The sequence below is a fragment of the Oncorhynchus masou genome, unplaced genomic scaffold (genome assembly GCF_036934945.1).
Source record: "Oncorhynchus masou masou isolate Uvic2021 unplaced genomic scaffold, UVic_Omas_1.1 unplaced_scaffold_6562, whole genome shotgun sequence".
Classification (NCBI taxonomy): Eukaryota; Metazoa; Chordata; class Actinopteri; order Salmoniformes; family Salmonidae; genus Oncorhynchus; species Oncorhynchus masou.
Genome location: NW_027013001.1, coordinates 3333 through 11353, shown reverse-complemented (window position 1 = coordinate 11353; position 8021 = coordinate 3333). Strand labels below are relative to the sequence as shown.

General features: G+C 46.0%; 1 long non-coding RNA gene across 1 annotated transcript; it reads left to right on the top strand.

Moving 5' to 3' along the window:
- The first annotated feature begins 458 nt into the window (after positions 1–458).
- On the top strand, positions 459–5219 carry LOC135536725 (uncharacterized). Its single transcript, XR_010455058.1, has 2 exons — positions 459–2348; positions 2388–5219. It is a non-coding gene; the product is annotated as an uncharacterized LOC135536725 (long non-coding RNA).
- Positions 5220–8021: the final 2802 nt, after the last annotated feature.

The following is an 8021-nucleotide window of genomic DNA, read 5'->3' as shown; positions in this document are numbered from 1 at the left end:
ACCAATCAAACCATACCAAGTTTACAGTAACCTGATCACCCAGGCCCCGTGTCCACAGGGTGTCGCAGATCCTAAAGGCTGTGTGGAGGATGAGCCCAATGGAAATGGACAATAAACCCCCATAGAGTCATGTAGAGTTCACCCTGTACAGATACAAGGTACCACGGAGATCATCAGTCCTCTGGATACTGTAACAGAGATACATTTTGGCCCCTCAGAGGGGGAAGGACTGACTGGTCCTTGGGCATTGTGTTTTGTGTTTTGTTCAGCCATTTGCCATGCAGCCTAAGCACAGAGATTACATACATGATGGCCAAACCTACAGAGGGAGACAGATGAGGAGGGAGGCAGGCCAGCACAGAGGTAGAGGAGGAGGGGAGTGAGTCAGGGACAGTGGTTGGAGGGTTAGAGGGGGTGGTATGCCAGGTAGGGGTGAGAGAGGGATGAGGAATGGAGAGAGAGAGAGAGAGTCAGGGACAGTGGATGGAGGGTTAGAGGGGGATGTATGCCAGGTAGGAGTGAGAGAGGGATGAGGGTAAGGGATGGAGAGAGAGAGAGAGAGAGAGAGAGAGAGAGAGAGAGAGAGAGAGAGAGAGGCCATGTAGGAGTAAGAGAGGGATGAGGGTAAGGGAGAGAGAGCGAGAATCAGGGCAGGCAGGTCAGACAGGTAGTGTTGGAATGTGACTCCCTGCAGGTATTATCAGGCTCAGGGCAGACAGAGCAGAAAGAAGAGCGACGTGTTGACAGATCACTCCCTGTCTATTGACACGTCCTTCCTACCCTGAGGCTCTATATGATGAGACAATCTCTCTGCCTAGTCTGCACCATCACCATGACAACCCATAGAGGAAGTCAACATCTCAGTGATGTCATTGTGTGGGTGGCTGTTGGGAAGGTTTGCAGCACAGGTTGATTAAAAGGCATTGATTTGTAAACAGGCCACCTTCCTGCACTACCTCACCCTGGGACTCCCCCGGGCTACATCAGATAGACCCCATAGTAACTAGAGTAGCGTTGGAAGCACTGAGGTTACGAATCAGCAAAACAGTGAGAATGCTAGAAGTCTCTTGTTCTCACATCAAAAAGCTTAATGAAACAGCACAACTGTTTTGGAATGAATTATTTCCCATTAGTCCCTCACATGGAATGTAACTCTGAGCACACGTGTGACATTTACAGAACATGATAATATTCCATCATAGTTCCTGGTAAATCGGGACTTTGTTGAACACAAGATACAACTGGTTTCCTTTAATCAGATGGGCCTCCTGTCTCTGATTGAGCTCTGTGCCGTTCTAGAAGGGGAATTGCTGAGGGTTGGTGGAGTGTTGATTGATGTGTGGTCCTCTAATCCAGCCTTGTACTGTACTATATTCCAGACATGGATTCAAATAGTATTGGTTTTTGTTCAAAACCAATACTATGTGACTATTTGAGTGTTGGCTTGGGCCTGCCCTTAGTGCCAGATGGGCAGGGTTTCCAGATGTGGGACTATCCCTTTAGTTCCATTGTGAAGGGAAAGCTAATTTGAAAGAAAACAACATACTATTTGAACCTAGGACTGTGCTTCAGTACTGTCGTCCAGCTGCATGCACTGTAGGCTGGCTTAATGTGATCCTCTGGAAGCAGAACTCCACTGCTCCTTTGCTTTAACCTTGATCTCCTCAACACTGGTAATGTAATAATTGGGATAATTCAGATCCATCCAGATTCATCCACAACGTCACGTTGAGTAAAGGCCCGCTGGATGGAAAGCGCCTGTTGGCAACTCAATCTGCTCTGGTAGAGCCATCAACATTTCTGATGTCTTGATTTATTAACAAAGCCTGTCCTCTGATTCCAGAATATCCTGGTTTAGATTTATTCCATTTTGTGGGGGGTTTGTTGGTTCTATCATTTGAGGGGGGGTTTTAGGCAAGGAAGACGTATTTTGAGTGCCTGTTTCCCAGAACAAGATTAAACCTACTTCTGGTCTAAAATGCATGGAGAGTCTTCATTGAAAGAGTCTTCATTGAAAGAGCTTTGAAGGTGCAGGACTTTGTCTGTGTCAGACTTAACTGAGTATTTGAATGGGTCACTGTTTGGAATGAAGTGTGCATACGCTGTCTATTTTAGGACATCTTCAGGGATGTATGGACACTCAGTCATCTGCTCCTCTTGTTGTGTTTTCAGGGATGGAGAGAAGATGGCTACTGGATGTTCTCTGGACTGGATCCTGTATCAGCAGCAGCAGTGGAAGTTCCATTTTGGATCTGGCTATCATCAATATCATTTATTAATATCAGAATACAGACCTTTAGACTAATGTGAGGAGTGTTGTCCAGTGTTCCTCAGCCCCTTCCGGACAGGTACATTCCTTCACATTTCCTCAGCCCCCTTCTGGACAGGTACATAATGGGACACTTCATGTTTCCTCAGCCCCTTCTGGACAGGTACATAATGGGACACTTCACGTTTCCTCAGCCCCTTCTGGACAGGTACATAATGGGACAGTCCACTTTTCATCACATCCCCCATGGAAAGTTACAGTCCACTTTAACCACCAACACCTCTTGCCCCCATAACGTACATGGGACAGTCTCACATTTCTTCTGGAATAAGACATGACAGTCATCCACTCCAGTTCACCCAATGGGATTCCAACAGAATGACTTTTATTCTACTGCGCATGTCTAAAGGACTGCCTTTCTGTTTAAAACATCTATGACATCACACTGAGCTGCTGATGTACTTATTGAACATGATACATGTACTTCTATTTTCTAATTCACTATATTATGCTTTTATTGAAACTTGAAGAATGCTGAACTGGTCCATTGAAGATTTCTGAGGGCACTTTAATATGCCACTATTTCAACAACATAAAATAAGCCTGTATATTGAGACATGTTTACCTTCTCATCGTATCAAATGTGACAATATGACAGTACATTGCAGCACTTGCCACTTGTCAGGTCGCCATTGTAAACAATGATTGGTCTCACCTGGATAATTAAATGTTAGATTAAACAAATAATACATTGTTCCTCGCCGGTTTTGCAAACCAGTTGACATCTCTATCCAAACAGCTTCTATCCAAACAGTAAATGTTGACATGTATTAATTACTGCTGTCAGAGTGTCTTATCTTCTCATCTATGGTAGTTTCATAGAACAGTAAGTCATGTTGTCTATCTGTCTGGAGAGAGAGAGAGCTAGATGAAGGGAGAGAGAGAGTGAGAAAGGGAGAGAGAGATGCATACACAGATAGAGAGAAAGAGATTGAGAGAGAAGAGAGAGAAAGAGATTGAGAGAGAAGAGAAAGAGAGAGGGAGAAAAGAGAGGGAGAGAGAGAGAAGAGAGAGAGAGAAAAAGTAGAGAGAGAGAGTGAGAGACTAGGTTCCCCCAGCCACATCATAATTCACACAGGCACAAATGACCTGAGGGCCCAGCAGGAAAGGGTGGCCACAGCACTCAAGGGAGTGATTGAAAAAGCTTCTTCCACTTTCTCCAACAAACAAGTGGTTATCTCCACCCTGCTACCACAAAAATACTTTCAACCTGCCACCATAGAGCGGGCGAATGCAAGCATTTTGCAAGACTGCGCCTCAAAACCTAATGTCTACCTGGCCCACCACTCCACCCTGGACTTGAACAGCCTTAATGATGAGGTCCACCTCTACAAGGCAGCAATCCCAACTTTTGCCAGGACCCTGAAGGAAGTCACCCTCAACCGTAGCCCCAGAACCTCACACAGGGGCAACTGAGCAACGGACAACCAGCCCAGACCAGCGAGACCCCGCCCTGAAGGACCTGCACCGAGAGAACCCATACCAAGAGGACCTACACCCAGACCACAGCATCACCAGCCACACCCCAGCCAGCCCAGACCAGAGAGACCCCGCCCTGAAGGACCTGCACCGAGAGAACCCATACCAAGAGGACCTACACCCAGACCACAGCATCACCAGCCACACCCCAACCAGCTAAGACCACCCCAAGCAGACCCTGGCTACACCCTATATAGGCCTCCCATATCAGACCTATGCCCCTTCTGCCCACCCCATGTCCCCCGCCCCTGCGGCGAGGACCTCAACATGACAGCGGGACATATGCCCAGGCCGTGAACAGAGCAACAGGCCCAACCCCCACCATTACACCCCCCAAGGCCAATCCTGCCACCTAAGAGGTATGTATCAGATGCTCAACATGCTCTGCTCACACCTATTTGGATGGTCCAGGCCTAAACCTCACAAAAACAACACTAGACATTATGGAACACAAAGCTTTTACTATCCCGTCATGGAATATACAAGGTCTGAGGTCATCTGTGCTACCTATATCCCCATACGATGACAGCTTCTCCATCTTATAGGGGGAGATCAATCATTTCCAGGCCCAGGGACATGTACTAGTCTGTGGCGACCTAAATGCCAGAACTTGACAAGAACCTGACACCCTCAGCACACAGGGGGACAAACACCTACCTGGAGGTGACAGCATTCCCCCCTCTCATTATTCGCCACAAAACGGGTTACAACTCCTGCCGCTCTGTCGGACGCTGGGTATGTACATAGTCAATGGTAGGCTTCGAGGGGACTCTACGGTAGGTACACTTATAGCTCATCTCTTGGCAGTAGTACTGTGGACTACTTTATCACTGACCTCAACCCAGATGTATGAATAAACCACTTCTCCAATATTTTTGGCTCTATAACAAAGAACAAACAGCAAAACCATGAACATGATCAAATACCGATCTTAGAATCAACTATTAAAGACTACCAGAACCCACTGGAATCTCCAATTACATAGAATTAACTACTGGACAAAATGGAAACCCTCCAACCCAAAAAGGCCTGTGGGGTTGATGGTATCCTAAATGAAATGATAAAATATACAGACCACAAATTCCAAATGGCAATACTTAAGCTCTTTAACATCATCCTCAATTCTGGCATATTCCCCAATATTTGGAACCAAGGACTGATCACCCCAATCCACAAAAGTGGAGACAAATATGACCCCAATACCTATCGTGGGATATAGGTCAACAGCAACCTTGGGAAAATCCTCTCTGAATTGTCATTAACAGCAGACTCGTACATTTCCTCAGCGAAAACAATGTACTAAGCAAATGTCAAATTGTCTTTTTACCAAATTACCGTAATCACTCTGCACCCTAATTGACAAATGAACAAACCAAAACAAAGGCAAGGTCTTATCATGCTTATTTTGTTTTGCAAAATGTCTGGAAAGTGGTGTTGTGGGAAAACATACGGCATAATACAATCCATGTACACAAACAACAAGTGTGCAGTTAAATTGAAAAAAAAAACACATTTCTTTCCACATGGTGGGGGGTGAGACAGGGATTCAGCTTAAACCCCACTCTCTTCAACATATACACTGCTCAAAAAAATAAAGGGAACACTCAAATAACACATCCTAGATCTGAATGAATCAAATATTCTTGTTTCTTTACATAGTTTAATGTGCTGACAACAAAATCAAACAAAAATGATCAATGGAAATCAAATGTATCAACCCATGGAGGTCTGGATTTGGAGTCACACTCAAAATTAAAGTGGAAAACCACACTACAGGCTGATCCAACTTTGATGTAATGTCCTTAAAACAAGTCAAAATGAGGCTCAGTAGTATGTGTGGCCTCCACGTGCCTGTATGACCTCCCTACAATGCCTGGGCATGCTCCTGATGAGGTGGCGTATGGTCTCCTGAGGGATCTCCTCCCAGACCTGGACTAAAGCATCCGCCAATTCCTGGACAGTCTGTGGTGCAACGTAGCGTTGGTGGATGGAGCGAGACATGATGTCCCAGATGTGCTCAATTGGATTCAGGTCTGGGGAACGGGCGGGCCAGTCCATAGCATCAATGCCTTCCTCCTGCAGGAACTGCTGACACACTCCAGCCATATGAGGTCTAGCATTAGGAGGAACCCAGGGCCAACCACACCAGCATATGGTCTCACAAGGGGTCTGAGGACCACTCCTTTATTGGGGGTGTCTTGCTAAATGCCTATAATTTCCACCTGTCTATTCCATTTGCACAACAGCATGTAAAATGTATTGTCAATCAGTGTTGCTTCCTAAATAGACAGTTTGATTTCACAGAAGTGTGATTGACCTGGAGTTACATTGTGTTGTTTAAGTGTTCAAATTGTCGAGGGCACTCAAAGAGTCTGCAGCATCCAGCCTCACCCTAATAGATTATGAAGTCAAGTGTCTACTCTTTGCTGATGATCTGGTGCTTCTGTCCCTAACCAAAGAGGGTCTACAGCAGCACCTTGATCTTCTATACAGATTCTGTCAGAAATGGGCCCTGACAGTAAATCTCAGTAAGACAAAAATAATGATGTTCCAAAAAAAGTGAAGTTGCCAGGACCACGAATACAAATTCCATCTCGACACTGTTGCCCTAGAGCACACAAAAAACTATACATACAGGTAACTTCCACGAAGCTGTGAACGATCTGAGAGACAAGGCAAAAAGGGCCTTCTATGCCATCAAAAGGAACATAAAGTTTGACATACCAATTATGATCTGCCTAAAAATACTTGAATCAGTTATAGAACCCATTGCCCTTTATGGTTGTGAGGTCTGGGGTCTGCTCACCAACCAAGAATTCACAAAATGGGACAAACACAAAATTGAGACTGCATGCAGAATTCTGCAAAAGAAATATCCTCTGTGTCTAAGGTAAACACCCAATAATGCAGAGCAGAATTAGGCTGTTACACAGTAATTATCAAAATCCAGAAAAGATTGGTCTAGCAGTCTAGTCATGAAGTGTTTTGAGAGACTAGTCAAGGACCATATCACCTCCACCCTACCTGACACCCTAGACTCCATTCCGATTTCTTTACCGCACCAATAGGTCCACAGATGACACAATCGCCATCCCACTGCACACTGCCCTAACCCATCTGGACAAGAGAAATCCTATGTAAGAATGCTGTTCATCGATTACAGCTCAGTACCCTCCAAACTCAAACTCGTCATTAAGCTCGAGACCCTGGGTCTCGACCCCGCCCTGTGCAACTGGGTCCTGGACTTCTTGACAGTCCACCCCCAGGTGGTGAGGGTAGGTAACAACATCTCCACCCCGCTGATCCTCAACACAGGGTCCCCACAAGGGTGCGTTCTGAGCCCTCTCCTGTACTCCCTGTTCACCCACGACTGCGTGGCCATGCATGCCTCCAACTCAATCATCAGGTTTGCAGACAACACTACAGTGGTAGGCTTGATTACCAACAACGACGAGACGGCCTACAGGGAGGAGATGAGGGCCCTCGGAGTGTTGTGTCAGGAAAATAACCTCACATTCAACGTCAACAAAACAAAGGAGATGATCGTAGACATCAGGAAACAGCAGAAGGATTAGCCCCCTATCTACATTGACGAGACAGTAGTGGAGAGGGTGGAAAGATTTAAGTTTCTCGGCATACACATCACCGACAAAATGAATTGGTCCACCCACACAAACAGCGTGGTGAAGAAGGCACGGCAGAGCCTCTTCAACCTCAGGAGCCTGAAGAAATTTGGCTTGTCACCAAAAACACTCACAAACTTTTACAGATGCACAATCGAGAGCATCCTGTCAGGCTGTATCACCGCCTGGTTCGGCAACTGCTCCGCCCACAACCGTAAGGCTCTCCAGAGGGTAGTGAGGTCTGCACAACGCATCACCGGTGCAAACTACCTGCCCTCCAGGACACCTACACCACCCGATGTCAGAGGAAGGCCAAAAAGATCATGAAGGACAACAACCACCCGAGCCACTGCCTGTTCACCCCGCTATCATCCAGAAGGCGAGGTCAGTACAGGTGCATCAAAACAGGGACCGAGAGACTGAAAAACAGCTTCTATCTCAAGGCCATCCGACTGTTAAACAGTCGTCACTAACATTGAGTGGCTGCTGCCAACACACTGACTCAACACTAGCCACTTTAATAACGGAAAATGTATGTAATCAATTTATCACTACCCACTTTATATAATGCTTACATACCCTACATTACT